A 15815-nucleotide genomic window follows, 5' to 3' on the forward strand; every position below is an offset into this window, starting at 1 on the left:
CTACTAAAATTTCCCTTTAGTGTTAAAATTCCATATAAATATTTAATACTAAGCGGATTAAAATGTGCACAGTAAAGAGATTAAATGATTAAATCTTTTCACTAACAACCAATACACCACATTATCTTCCGTGTCGCATTAACATTGGAATGTTTTTTTTACAAGTGTCAAAAGAAGCGATACACAACCTGTCTCCTCTATAACTCTTCAGTTTACAGAGAAATTCCACCAGAGCCTCACAACATTGTCCAATAATACTCTTCTTGTGTCTAATTTTTAGTTAAGCAGGATTTGAGCTACAGACCATAACAGACCAAAAAACAGAATCAGAACAGAACAGAATAACCTTGTGATATTTTGAACTCTGGTTGAATGATAAGTATTACAATTTAAATAATTTCCATTGTTAGAAATTATGAAATGCTCTGTTAAAAGCAAGGGAGTTTTTATGCCCGTTATAGTAATAGAAAATGCCTGACAAAGTAGGGATTGGACAGTTTCCAAGTGCTTGTACAAATGTGCTAAAGAATTGAACAAAAAAAAGTCATTTATTCCTTTATCATATTGGCTAGCTAATGTCCTGTCCTCGTTAGTTAGATCAACGAAATGCTGTGGGATTTGTCAAAGAAAAAAATAAAAGTATTTTTGTTTAAAATGACGGTTAGAAAGAATGTGGACAAGCGTAATACTTTGAGTTTACAGCTTGTCCAAAGTCATTCGTTATTAATACTATTAGTAATATCTTCGGTAAAGGCTTTGATGCATAAAATATTTCTGCATAATTAAAATATTTATGATAAAGGTAGGTTGTGTACTTTTGCCCAACTGAGCAATCTTGCTTTCATAACATATACCAACTTTTTAATGACTGATGATTAACATGCTGTAATACACAGTTTAAATTTAAAAGCTCAAATGCTGTACGTGAGAGGTAAAGCTTTATTGGCTCCTCCTGGTGGTTTACAAGGTGATTCCAGATATTTTCCGGTATGACGTCAAATGACGCGTTACACCGCGTGATACTGCATTTTGATGCAACACGCTCACCGCGGTGCACCGCGAAATACCCCACGCGTTTTGAATGGCTGCATCTGTATACCTTATCTCTCTCACATATATACTGTCTCTCTCTCACACACAGGATAAGCAACAATTACCTAGGCTGCAGAACACTACTGTGCCACACCGGACACACAAAAAAAATCATCAGTGCCTACCTTTGTTGTGAGGTTTTGGCCTTCAAAACACAATGAACACTACACAAAACGCTAGATTCAAAATCAGTCCAAAATATTGTATTTAAAATACCATGCAGGGTTTACCTTGCCTTTAAATATTCCGCAGACTTTGCATAACATACCAGAAGAAAGTGCACGCACATATGGGTTTCAGAGGTTGGAGTAAATGCATCACCCCAAGAGAAATATCGAGTGAGCTGCTATGAGAATAAAAAGCTAAGGTATTAAAATATCAAGTTCTGAAGATCTTGTTTGATCCTTCATGATGCTTTTAAACGTATATGAAAGCCACAAATTTAGTATTCTGTTTTCGATGCCAAAAGACACCTAATTTGGAAATCCGTGATTTACTTCCCCCAAGACTTAACACTGAATTGGTATAGTCGCATTACAGTGCTAACCAATTCATCATACCTTTCATTGCAAGTATGGTATGCTAATAAAAGCATTAAATACATAATTTGGATGTATTTTAGCTCTGTAAATGTCATTCACTTAAAAATACTGTAGGGCATTAAAGGCAATATGAATAGCTATCTGTAAAATGCACACTCACATCTATCCCTCAATACTATCTTAATGTTATTCATGCATTCCAAAACATGTAATTTGTTTACAGGAGACATTTTAGAACCTCTTCGTGCTTAACTCTGTAGTGTTTCATAGCCGTTCAGGGACGCCAAATATGTAACGTTGTGGCTCTCTGAAGGCACCAGTTCTGTAGGGTTTGGGCATTTACTGAGACAATTATCAATTGTAGCAGTAAATCACAAAGTTGATTCTTTTGATGGCTTTAGAATCCAACCATGCGACATAACTCAAACAACGCACACACACAGGTACTAATACACGAGGATACATTTATTAATACATAGAATATGCATATAAACCTAACAGATCTTATCGAGAGGGTTATCAGAATACAAAAGATATATATTCAATCAGTTACGAAGAGTTACATATATCAAGAGGACATACGTTCAGTATATCATTCATTAAGACCGTTTCGTAAATGAACTTGGTTATAACTTCTACATTAGATACTCAAAACAAGTACATAACTCTTAGGAATTAAATTGATATAAACTGGTTGGGATAACAATTGAATTCTCGAGCTGTAATGCAGTGAAGTTGAATACTCATCCAATTTCTGGGGATTCAGATCTCCTGTGGGCACAAAGAAACAGTTGCAGGCTTGCGACGGTGCGCTGCTGATGCTCACTGACCGGCTAGTTAGTGTTGGCTTTAACTAGCAAAGTTTGTGCACAGGAGAAAAGATGACTGGGGGTCCCAGCAAGTCAGGAAGAGGACCGGTTCGTTCCTGGTGAAAAGCTAGTTCTGAATAGTGATTCAGCTGTCCACAGTTCCGACCTGTTCACGAGGCCTGCTGCTGGTTACTCTCTGGCAACCTCCACTCTAGACTCTTAGAACAAAGGAAAGTTCTGGCACTCGGACACACTGGCCGTTCCGTGGTTGTCCGGGCTGAGTCTCAGGATGGTCAGGAGGCGCTGCGAGAATGTCCTGCCCTTGGGAGCCTTCTGCTCCTCGGCCGTCCTGCCCTGGAATTCTCCTTTGAATTCCCTTTAGAACAGTCCACAGAATCCTCTCCAGAATCTTACTGAATCTCCCGAATCTGAATCTCCAGGCCTGTGGTGCCTGTTTTTACCTGGAGGAACTTCAGCTCGTTGATTGGCTGAAAGTTCCATGGGCATCAGAGTCCCACGTGGGTTACTCAGCCCTACCAGTCCCTGATTGGTTGATCAAGGTGAGATATGAGTCACTTAGTCCTGACACTTAGTAATGCAGTCCAGATGTCCATCCGGCACTCCCTAGACTGATAGGCGCCAGTGGATGACCATTGATCATGATAGCCAGACTTAGCTAAGTGCATCCCCCTTTGGGAGCTGTCCTAGGAAACCTTAAATCACCCTGCACTAATGGTCTCTCTGTGGCTGCTCCACAGAGATGAACAGAGAAATGGGGCCTCATTTGGGAAGCTCAGAAACACTTAATTCTGCCTTATTATTAAGCCTCGCCGCTACAACTCCTACAGGTCGAGATTGTATCGAGCTGCTACAAGCTAACGCTTGCACTGCCCCTTGCGTTCCAGAAACACTTGTATTCGGGTAGCCAGGCTCTAATCCTTAAAACCCAAGGTGTCTGTAGCATCTAATGTGTCTTATTTGTTTCGGGACTGGTCTGGTCGTCTACACGTGGCTTTTTAAAAAACTTAGTTATTAATGCATTTGTTTTGCCATGTTGGCTAATAAACCAAAAACTTAGCCCTAGATAGCTCTAAGAGTGTCTGACAACAACGACAGCCAATTAGGCTACGGCTATGCATGCACCTGCCCAAAGCATTTACATAATTTTCTTATTGGTCACAAAAGCGAGCCAATATCAAATTTCATATGATGAAAAAATCAGACATGTAACATTAAAAAGCAAATCATGTAGGGCAAAAATCTTAAATGACTTTGGACTGATTGGGTAGGCCTAGGGTCAATCAGGATGTGGCTACGCCCCTGGTGGACAAACCAAACTAGTTTGAAGTGGAATGGGAGAATGCTCGACACAAGAGCTATACTATACTGTGTTATATAGTTTCATAACACATGTTCCTAAGTAACTGATTGTGTTAAAAGAAGAATCTTTTGCAAATATGGAAAAGGAAGATGTGTGTGATTCTGGAATGCTGCCAATTGTTACAAACATAAGTGATTATTATTTTCCATGAATATTTTTGCTCCTTATCACAGTAAAAGAAACTCATACTTTTCAGAATTTAATTATTTAAGCAATAAGGCACTCAAGGCCTGTGCTAAAGGCCTCGAGTGCCTTATTGCTTTTATAAAACGCCAAATATGTGATTGCTGTATAGAATAAATTTTAATTTAAAAAATTTATTTAACATGAAAATTAAGCTACTTACGTTCCTCCAACTGAGAATATAGTCCCTCATTGCTACGCAACACAGAAACACAGCCACAAGTAACATTTGCTAGCAAAGAGAGAGCATAAGCTAGCCAATATGATAAATACAGGAGAAAAAAGCAATTGGGGAAAAAAAGACCTGCTGATACCAGGAAGAGAACAGAATATGATTTTTTTCTGTTCAAAAGTGTGTTGTCTTTATGAAATTCACGTATTTTAAACATTTAATTAAGAAGTAAAAAACTTACAGCATACACAAATATTCTAAGGTTATCAAAATGAATAAAAATCACCTGTTTTGTTCACACATAAAAAGTGGTTATTAACTATCAAAACCTGTTTTTATAGCTTTTAAAATCATGCAATGTCTAAGTTAAGCAGGAACACATCATTATATCTCATTATTGATTTCTTTTTTAAAAATTAAAAAAATCATTTGCCCAGCCTAACTGGGCGTTTATAGCATTGTTATTTTTGGGTTCGGCGAGGACAGACACAGTGACTCAGACACTGAATGAAAAATGAAGCTTTAATTTTCAGCACAGCTGACACAGCACCCCAGCAGAAAGAGAGAGAGACACACACACAAACACAACATAACCTGGAATGCTACAGAACCCTAAACAGACAATACACACCAGTATTCCACCCGTTTCCCCCGGTAGGGAAACTAAAGGGAAATTTTAGTAGCTGAGAATAAAAAGAAACGAAAGGGAAATTTTTGTAACTGAGCATAAAAAGAAGAGGAGCATAACATGTCTGATGTTCATAACAATATTAATTTAGGAACTGCATCAGAGATATTTTTTTAACTACACTGCATCAGAGAGAATCAGTATAGCTTCTGGGAAATGCATTTTTCCTGCATCAAAGTTTAACTCATTCAGAGCGCCCTACATTACAAACTCCAAGTGTTTCATTTTGAGCTGAAGACCCTCACGCCTGAAGAAGGCTTCACACCTGAAACGTTGCATTTTCTTTCTTCTCTTTTCAGCATGGAATAAACCTATTACCTGTTCCTTTGCAGACTACGCAGGCTGACGCAGCTACCCTAGATAGTGTTGTACAGTGATAATAGATGTGGGTAATGTCATCCCTATTAAACAATGTGCTTATCACGCAAATCCTGCTCAACTAAAAATTAGACACAAGAAGAGTAGTGTCCGAATCACTGTGCCTGTCCCGAAAATACTACAATATATATTTCGAAACATCACCTATGCTGGTTGTTTGTACAAACTCGAATTTAGCAGTATTTCCCACATTGTGAATGTACTGTATGTACACATCAGTCTCGCAGGATGTAGGGCGCAAACCCACATGAGCCCGAAAGTGTTACATTATTAATAATATCTTCCGTGTCGCATTAACATTGGAATGTTCTTTTTTTTGGAAGTGTAAAAAGAGGCGATACACAACGTTCCATGTTATATTCCTTATTAATCAAATTCTAAAAATGTCAATATAGTCTCCATAATATTTGCTATTTTAGTTTTTCAAAGAAGTCTTTCAAAGGCTTGAGGCATCTGTTAAATTGCCCCACTGAATACAGTGTTTTGAATTAAACCGGTTTAACAACTCTTAAGCACACTATAGTTTTTGTTAACACACCACAGCTTTGTCACTGAAAAAAATGACCGTGGGCACTTCCCCCACCCCCCCCTTCCTTCTCAGAGTAGAATAGACGAACCTTCAAATGAAAGACAGTCCCCCTTCCCCCACGGACAGACTGACACATGTTTTCACTGCCTATTATTTTAACAACAGTACGTTAATATAATTATATCATTATTAATTTCTTTAGACCAGCCCAAAAAGAGGTCAGATAGGCAGAAGGAAAGGCGGTGACGTCACCGCTCTGGCAAGATACTCTCTTTAGATACTTTTCTTTTGATATGCGATAATATATTATATATTATATTATATATATTATATTCCCTATTAATCAAATTCTAAAAATATGCTTTTGTTTACTCTGATAACGAGCGTATTCGCAGAAATACAGAAATAATTTTTAGAATCCACTAAATAGAGAATATAATATGGAATTGATTATTTAAAGAAATTAATAACGATGTTATTATATATAATATATGTATTTATATAGCTGGTAGTATTGCTGTAATCCTCTTTCTTTGTAAACATGTTTTATGTTTAATTTTTCATTTGAATTCATAATTAGTATTAAAATTCGCACTGTGATAAATTGTTGTAATTCCACATCTTCCACATCTTGTAAAAACATTCATTTGCAAGACTGTGTTCAAACATATGTTACATTTGACAATCAAAAAACCAGGGTCTCTGCCTAGTTTCTCTCACCCTCTGCAATTCATAGAATGGTTACAGGCAGGCAGAGGGAATGGGGGGGTGGAACTCTTACCTGTCCTGGATAAAGCTGTCAGAGAATAGGTGGATTTACACTTGGTGGTAAACGTTCCAATTTGAATGCGATATGGAAGATATTATTGATAATAAATGGCATTGGAGGGTATGTAAACTGAAGATTTATAGAGGAGACAAGTTCTGTCTTGTCTTTCTAGCTTGGAATTAACTTTTACTTTATGTAACGCAACTCTATACTCCTCACAAAGGCTAGGAGTGTTAACACCCTGCTTTGTAATGTTATGTAGAATAGACAGTTCTGGGGGATGGGAAGGAATTTTCAGTAGCATGCTCTGTTGTCATTGTCACTGTTTTCACAACCTTCAATTTATTACATGTCTATTTTAGAGACAGCTTTGGCAAAATCTATGGATACTTTGCCCTTGAGCTGTGAAGTCTTTAGATTCTTTGGGTCTTTATGCAGACCTCTCAACTGTAGGAGCACCCATGATTTAAAAAATTAAAAAAACTATTTCATACAAATGTGAGAGTAGCTTCATGCATTCCTCCTCATATCACTTTACACTTAGTTTAAACTACTGAGTGAACTAGGTTTAATACAGACAGCAAGGGGCAGTTCTTTAGCTGGTTGTGGGTTCAACAACTGTCCAACTATGTTTTCGATCATTTTACTTGGGCTTCTTTAAAAAAAGCAGGATAAGGTCTTCACTCACACTTACTTGCAGCATTGTGGGTGCTGTGCTGTTTGAATGCTATTGGCTTATGAACAGCATACCCCTATCCCAGTGCATAGTGCCACATTAAATAAAAGCACAAGAAAAAGAGATTCACAAAGCAAAGCTGTGTCAGTCATCTGTGTAAAAAATCGGTTTGAACATCATGGGTGCTGTTTATAATAAGCTAATGAGTAAAACATAGGAATTTTCCTGCTGTCAGCAGTATTGTGTATATAGTTTATCTTTACCTGAATGAAAACAGGACATAAAGATAGGGTTTCAGAAATCAAACAAAGCTTTATTTCTGTGCTTACAGTCTGGGTAATTGGAGACTGCGCTGTTCTGCTTCCTATGGTGAAAAAAAGGGTTTTCCGCATGAAGCCGTATTGAGCAGGATTTCTCGCGTTGTGAACTTGTGTACACATTGGTCCCCAGGGTTCAATGAAAAACCGGAAGTTTACAAAAAGCGAAGTAGTTCTCTGATGCTCTCTGGTTGTGAAAATTTTCACAAGTAGAGGTCTTAATATGCGTTTGGTTTGAAGGGTTTCTGTGTTTCCCTTGTGAAGATATGGACATAAGAATATTCGTGGATGGTCAAAACACTGGCATAAAAACGACATAGTGAAGGCTTTGAAACCATTCACAATGTACTTTGTACACACAGCAATTGTTTTCGTAACTCTAGGAGGTTTCGTGAAAACACTACAGGTATGCCAAACTCATTTTCGAACTTCAATCTAACTTTACCATCGTCTTTACAGACTTCCTTCTTTGATCTCAACTGTGCTTCAGTAAATAATGTACAGTTTATCACCTTCTGCAATGCTTCTAGTTTAGGAGGATTTCTGCAATAAACACATTGTTTAATGGGAATGACATTACCCACGTCTATTGTATATCAGTGTGCGACACAGGTTTGAGTTGGAGTGTCTGTTAATAAAACAGAGCACCTTCCAATACATATAACTACTGCATCATTTATTTATCCATTTCAGCTAAATGAGGGAAATTAAATCAGTCAGAATTTCGGAGTGCCCATTGTAAAAATAACCCTTCTTCCCTTCTTTGTTTAACTTAAAGATTTTTGCAAAGAAATCCTTAATCACAAAACCATCACTTAATTTATCAAGATACACAAATTCACACCAGAGCCAACAAGAAGTTATAATAGTGGACTATTTTTTATGTATTCACTATATAAGAAACAAATCAAAACTAATACTGTGATCGCACTTTGAGGCATTGGGTGCAGCTCTTTGTCCATTACCACTACAAGGACAATACATTATTTTTAAAAAGAAATGTATGTCAAAATGTTTCCAAAATGTCCACCTGTGATATTTTAGTTGCTTAGTTACACAATTCCAGATTCATATAACTATCAAGTGATGTTATATCACTACAGCATTTATCTTTTTATAATAAAAACAAGTGGTGTTCTTATTACATATGCTTAGAAAAGGATAAAACGTTATAACTTTTTATGAAGTACAGAATATAAGCTTAATAATGTTAGAACAAGCACATTAAAGCCAGAACCCATGTAAATTACCAAGTTAAAGACTTTGATACATCAAATATTTCTTCATAATTAAAATATTTATGATAAAGGTGGAAGGTTGTGTACTTTTGTCCAACTGAGAAATCTTGCTTTTATAAAATATACCAACTTTTTTATGTTTAATGAATAACATGTTGTAATACACAGTTTAAAATTAAAAGTCTAAAGAGTATACAACTTAAATTCTTAATTGGATAAAGATTGACTCTCAGCAGTGATCGGGATTCTAAACCTGCTGTTTTCTGGTGACAGCTCAAATGCTTTATTAGATCCACCTGGCAGTGATTCCGGATACTATTATCATAGCTGCGGTATTATGCGGTATGACGTGATCTGACGCATTATGACGCGTTGGGATGTGACACGCTCACCACGATATACCGCAGCATACCTCACTCCTCTTGAATGGCTGTATCTGTAGCTGGTTTCCTGGAAATTCTGAGAAAACAAGAAATTTAATGGAGTGACTATAAACTAAAAAATTGTTAATATTGCAATTTGCAATATTTGCAAAAACATTAATGGCAGCAATACTGTATCTGATGTACAGTATGGATATTTGCGAATATTCACAGAAATATTTAATCTGTGTAACACATTAAAAACATTTCTGTGTCCAGGTACAATATTTGTCTCACATGTCAAATTAAAAACTACATTACATGCTTTTCTTGGTAATTCTGGTTCCATTTTAAATAGACCATTAAAATACTTTTGTAAAGTTTTGATACATCACCAAACATTTATGCTATACAGAAGCATCTGTTTTGTGTTGAGATGTTACTTTCCAAAATACTTTTTTGATTAGTTTATGCTACTAACTCAGCTGGATAAATATGTCCTCGATGAAGCCTGCCATATAGAAGAAAAAGGTATTATGTAGAAGTCCTAATTAGAAGATAAAAAGAATGCCGCCATACAGAGCTAACAATCTTGGTAAAGACTGATGTTAAATTAACATTAAAGCATATCACTGTTACAGTGAAAAGCAGGGCTCACATACTTTTTTGCTAGGTCACCCTATGTGGTTAACATAAACATTTAAGATTATAATCCAAAAAAGAGCCTCCCTGCTCACCATTAAATATCCTTAATGCATGAAGAAGCAGAACACGAAAGAGCAACAATTAATTTACTGCCAGATTCCTCTCTTTTTGTTGTTGTTTTTTTGTTGAACCATTCTTAGTTACAGTGGCTTTCAAACGTATTCACCCCCTTAGACTTTTTTACATTGCATTGCATTACAATATGATTCTGTATTGTAATAATGTATTTAACGGGTAGTTTTTGCTGTCAATTGACAGAAAACACTCTTTAATGTCAAAGTGAAAACATAATTCTACAGGTCTTAAATTAATTATTATTATAAAATGGAAAATAACTGATTGCATGAGTATTCACACTCTTCGAGATAGTATTTGGTAGAAGCACGTTTGGTCAAAATTACAGTCAAGTCTTTTTGAATAAGTTTCTACTAGCTTTGTACATTTGAACACTGTAATTTTTGCCCATTCTTCTTTGCAAAATTGTTCTTTCTCAGGTTCAATAGGAACCGTTGGTTGCCACATATTCATGATTGAATTTAAGTCTGGGCTTTGATAGGGCCAGTCCAGAATTTTTACTTTTTTTCTTTTTAAATCACTCCAGTATGGCATCGGCTGTATGTTTTGGGTCATTTTCCTACTGGAAGAAGAATCTTCTCCCAAGTCCCATGTCTCTTGCAGACTGCAACAGGTTTTCCTCCAGGACTACTGCACTTGCTATATCCATGTTTCCTTCTATCTTCACAAGTTCACTATATTACATACCTTCTGGATAAGTATATTCAAAATTTAATGTGAGTTTTTGTCACTCTCCAGTGAAGCCCAAATTTGTGAGGTACCCAGGCAATTGTCATATGCACAGTTTCTCCCATCTCAGTCATGCAATATTTAGAAACCTTAGTTTTTTAGGCTTTAGTTTATGTGCAATTATACACAGGTTTGAAAAAGTGAATCCTTGGTGTAAGTGAGTTCATAAAGATGCAAGACTTACTATTCAAGAGCTACAGATGCAGCCATTCAAAATGCGCGGTACAAACCCGCGGTACGGTAAACTACCCACAAGCCACCGTGGGGCACCGCAGGACACCGCGGTAAGTGATTGGCTGGCCAAAATGACCGACAGGGGCACTCGTGGTGCATTGGTTGGTAGTGAAAAGATTTAAACATTTAATGTCTTTACTGTGCACATTTGAATCCGCTTAGTTTTGAATATTTATATGGAATTTTACCACTAAAGGGAAATTTTAGTAGCTGAGCATAAAAAGAAGAGGAGCATAACGCATCTGAAGGTCATAAACGATATTAATTTAGGAACATAAACATATTACTGTATGTAAACTGTACTGTGTATGGCTGGTCTTGGTAGTTTAAAGAAAAAATACACACCAGTCTTCCATTTCTCCCTAAACATTTTAAGCATGAAAGTTTTATGAAACGGTACCCAAATATACGATTGCTGTATAGAATGAATTTTAATTTAAAAAAATTATTTAACACGAAAATTAAGCTGTTTACATCTTCCGCCTGATAACAGTCACCCGTTGCTACCCAACGCAGAAACACAGCCACTAACTAGCAAAGAGAGGACATTAGCTAGCCAATATGATAAAGAAATAAATGATTATTTTGTTTATTTCTTTTGCACATTTATTTGAACATTTCCATCGATTGTACAAGCACTTGGAAACTGTCCAATCCCTAGTTCATCAGGCATTTTCTTTTACGCTGCGGGCATTCTCCCGGTCTGGCGCCGGTCTGTGTCTTCTAGGATATAATGCCAGCGAACTCTTGTTTTTATGTCCACTATAACAGACAATCTCTTTTGCTTTTAACCGAGCGTTTAATAATTTCCTAAAATGAAAATGATTTACTTTATTTCCCTCACGGGATCAATAAAAGTATCTATCATCTATCTAAACTATGGGACAGAATTCTGGGGTCTCCCCATACCAGAGATTATGGTAGGGCTTCAGAATGGTGATTGGCTGACACCATCTGACACCCTCTGATTGGAGAAAAAAGACGTGCTGGTTTGCTATACATACTGTACCAGGAAGAGGATTTCTTTCTATTCGAAACGTGTATTTTAAAAGTTTAAGAAGTAAAAACCTTACAGCGTACACAGATTTCTAAACTGATCAGGATCTTTATCTTTGTCTTATGCATAATAATGTTCACCGCTCTGTCCAGCAAATTAATAATAAACTTTATTTTATATAGCGTTTTAAACGAATAAGTAATTAGATTGCTCATAAACCTAATCACTTATTCTACATAAACACAGCGTAATTGCTCTCTGAAAATGCTTTTTCTTTTTATTTAGGCTCAGATTTCAACTATAGATCGTATTATTATAAACTTTCTTGGAAAAATGTCTTTTATGTAAACCATGTTTGCTATTAATTCATTTAGGGCTAGAATATGTTCATTGTCTTCCAATCGAGTCGAGTTGACATTAGAAGCTTGCCACGCCCGGACTGTTACACCAACGCATTAGCATGTTAAAGCGATTTCATTGAGGAGCCTAGCTTTCTTAATTAGTAAGTACTGTACTTCCTTGGTTTTGGAGGGGGGAGGTGTCTTTCGCTGGAAATCTCGCCCCCTTCTACTTTGAAAATACCTGTGAAACCAGTTTAATTCGTCACAGCCAGCACTCCTGCAGAGAGGGGGGTTGTACTCGTTAATGTCTTAGCCGGAACACATCATTATATCGTATTTTGTATTTCTATAAAAAAATCGTTTGCCCAGCCTAACACTATTGTTGTTAGTGTTTTTATCCTGTAAAGTGCTTTGAGGAGCACAGCTTTCCCACCACTTAGATTACTTTTTGATACCATCCTTACACAAAGCAGAAACTTCTTGTATTTTCCGATGACATACAAGTGGAAAGATTACAGATTTTAATCGTCTGTTTTCTGAACCAGGGAAAATCTGATCATGTTTCTCTATAACAATAATTAAAAACTTTATTTTACATATCACCTTTAAAAGTGCCAACTCAAAGCAATACAGTAGATGTAAACCACAGATTACAAAGTAAATACCCAGACAAACGCAAACGCGTTTTTAATAAAATGCTTTTATTCATTCAGCAGAGAAAAAGCGTAAAACCTGGGCGTAACAGCTGTTCCTTTTTCTGATCACTCGCTCTCTGGATAAACGTCTCACCTGTCCTGTTCATTGTTTTCCTAATTTGCTGATTATGCCTTCTGCGATCCACTCCTGACCTCACACCTAAAGAAGACTATTTTAAATTTCTTTGTGCGGTCCATTGTGCAATTAACCCTTGTATGTGCTGTCCTTAAGGTGATATCACATAAAGGTGATATGTAAAATAATGTTTTTTATTATTGATATAGAGAAACATGATCAGATTTTCCCCGGTTCAGAAAAAAAGATCTAAAGTATACTATTGTCACTTTTCTCATCCCCTCTTTGCTAAATGGCTTTTGAATAGAGTCACATGAAGAGAGAGGTGAAACAGCCCTACACAGCCCTTTCGCAGTACACGAATATAATTATATCTTACTAATTTCTTTAGATACGCGATTCTTTTAATACAGTCTTTGCTGTGCTCTTGAGGATCCTTGTGATATTTCGAGCTCTGGTTGAATGATAAGTGTCGCAGTTTAAATAATTTTTGTAGTTAGAAATTATGAAACGCTTTGTTAAAAGCAAGGGAGTTTTTATGTCCGTTGCAGTAAAAGAAAATGCCTGACAAAGTAGGGCTTGGACAGATTCCAAGTGCATTTTTGCAATTTACTGTAAAATTACAGTTTAAAATAATTCAAATTCTAAAGAGTATCAGCTTTATTTATGGGTTGCAGTTTAAAAAAAGTCAAAATCCACACTCAAAATGCAATTTAGAGCTTTCTGGCAAGAGGAGACACCCAAATTAATAATGTAACATGCCACTGTTTGTTCATGAACAAGGTTATACTGCTATTTCCTTAGATACGCGATTAAAAAAAAAAAATTTGAATCCCCGGCGGAACACATTCCATAAGAATCAGCGCTTTTATATATCGCCTTTAAAGGTGGGTTCTCAAAACGCTTTACAGGATAAAAAACAACAATAACAGCAACAACAGCAATATTGTATTTCATTGCACTTTAAAAACCAAGTAATAACTTAACTATACGTGCAAACGTTTTATGATATGTCGCTGTTGTGAATGTCTGTGGAGTGTATCTTATTTGCCTGTCTGTCCTGGCTCTCTCGCTCGCCCTCCCCCCCTCTCTCTCAATTCAATTCAAGGTGCTTTATTAGCATGACAGATGGGTACAATCAGTGTTGGGTATTTACTTTGCTTTGAGATGCCACTTTTAAAGGTGATACATAAAGTCAAGGCTTTAGCTTGCTTTAACTCCGCAAGTCTGAGTTCTTGTGTCTGTCCTATCCGAACCCGAAAGTATTACAATATGTATCTTTATAGCAGGTGGTGTACAGCTTTTTAGTATAGATTACACTTTTCTAAAATGTATTTAAAAAATAAAAACGTTTACAATCTAATCTTTCCACGTTTGATCCCAAGATCCCCCCCCCAAAAAATAAATCTAAACGGGGAGAAAGCTATGCTGAAAGTTTATTAAGATACTTAGAAGACAAAGATATCAATTTATGTTGCATTTGTCTGATTGTGAATCAAAAAACACATATATTTAAACCCGCGTTTGTGATTTAAATCAAAATGCGATTTAAATCAATATAAATGTTTATATTGTAACGCCTAGGTGACTATTCATTGTTATTAAAATGACTTAAATTCGATCATGTTGTGATATTTAGAAATATAAATTTGTTTGGTGCGAGTGAGGTTTTATTTAATCTCTGACTCAGGGAAACATTTCATTTTTTCAAAGAAATGTTTGTTAAAAAAAAATCATGGCTCCAGCGGGATTCAATCACAGACCGTGTGATGTGGGAGTCAGGAACCTAACCCACAGCGGCACTGGCAAGTTCACATGCAGAGTGCTGAAAAAGCACTACTGAAATATTATCAACAGACAATGTACAGCGTGTACTATTCTTGTGTTGCGGTAAATGAATATAATTATATCGTTATTAATTTCTTTAGATACGCGATTCCATATTATATTCCCTTTAAATCAAATTCTAAAAGTATGCTTGTTGACTCCGGTATCACGTTAGTTAAAGACTTCAATGCTTAAAATGTTTAGGGAGAAATGAAATACTGGTGTGTATGTTTTCTTTAAAGTACAGAGACCAGCCATATACTGTATGTTTAAGTTCCAAAATTAATATCATTTATGGCCTTCACACGCGTTACAGTATGCTCCTATTCTTTTTATGTTCAGGTACTAAGATTTCCCTTCAATGGTAAAATTCCATATAAATATTCAATACTTTAACGGGCACAGTAAAGACATTAAATATACATATACATACTGTATACAGTACAGTTTGTATACAGTAATATGTTTATGTTCCTAAATCAATCTCTTTTATGAACATGTGAAAGGCATGGTGAATCGATTCTCAAAAATTACTGTACTTTGCATGATTGGAAACAAATGCGTGATTGCGAAATGCTGTGGTGTTACTTTTACAAAGACGGTCAATGAAAAAAAGAATGTGGACCAGGCCAATACTTTGAGTTTACAGCTTGTCCAAGGTCATTCATTATTAATACTAGTTTAGTAATATCTTCGTTAAAGACTTTGATGGCGACAGCTCAAACTTGAGAGGTTGAGCTTTATTAGCTCCACCTTGCGGAAATTCCGGATACTATTATTTTGCTTGCGGTATTATAGGAGAATTTACGGTAACTCGCGGTAGACTGCGTAAAGCGCACCGCAAAATAATGCGGTATCACCCGCGCATTTTGAATGGCTGCATCTGTATGTATGAAAATCAACTGGACCATATAAAGCAGAATAACACAAACTCAAAATCCTTTACAATTATGCATCTTGTGTGAATATTGTGAGTATTGGGTTCAACCTATCTTTAGTT

This window comes from Atractosteus spatula, chromosome 1, assembly GCF_055471065.1.
Source record: "Atractosteus spatula isolate fAtrSpa1 chromosome 1, fAtrSpa1.hap1, whole genome shotgun sequence".
Lineage (NCBI taxonomy): Eukaryota > Metazoa > Chordata > Actinopteri > Semionotiformes > Lepisosteidae > Atractosteus > Atractosteus spatula.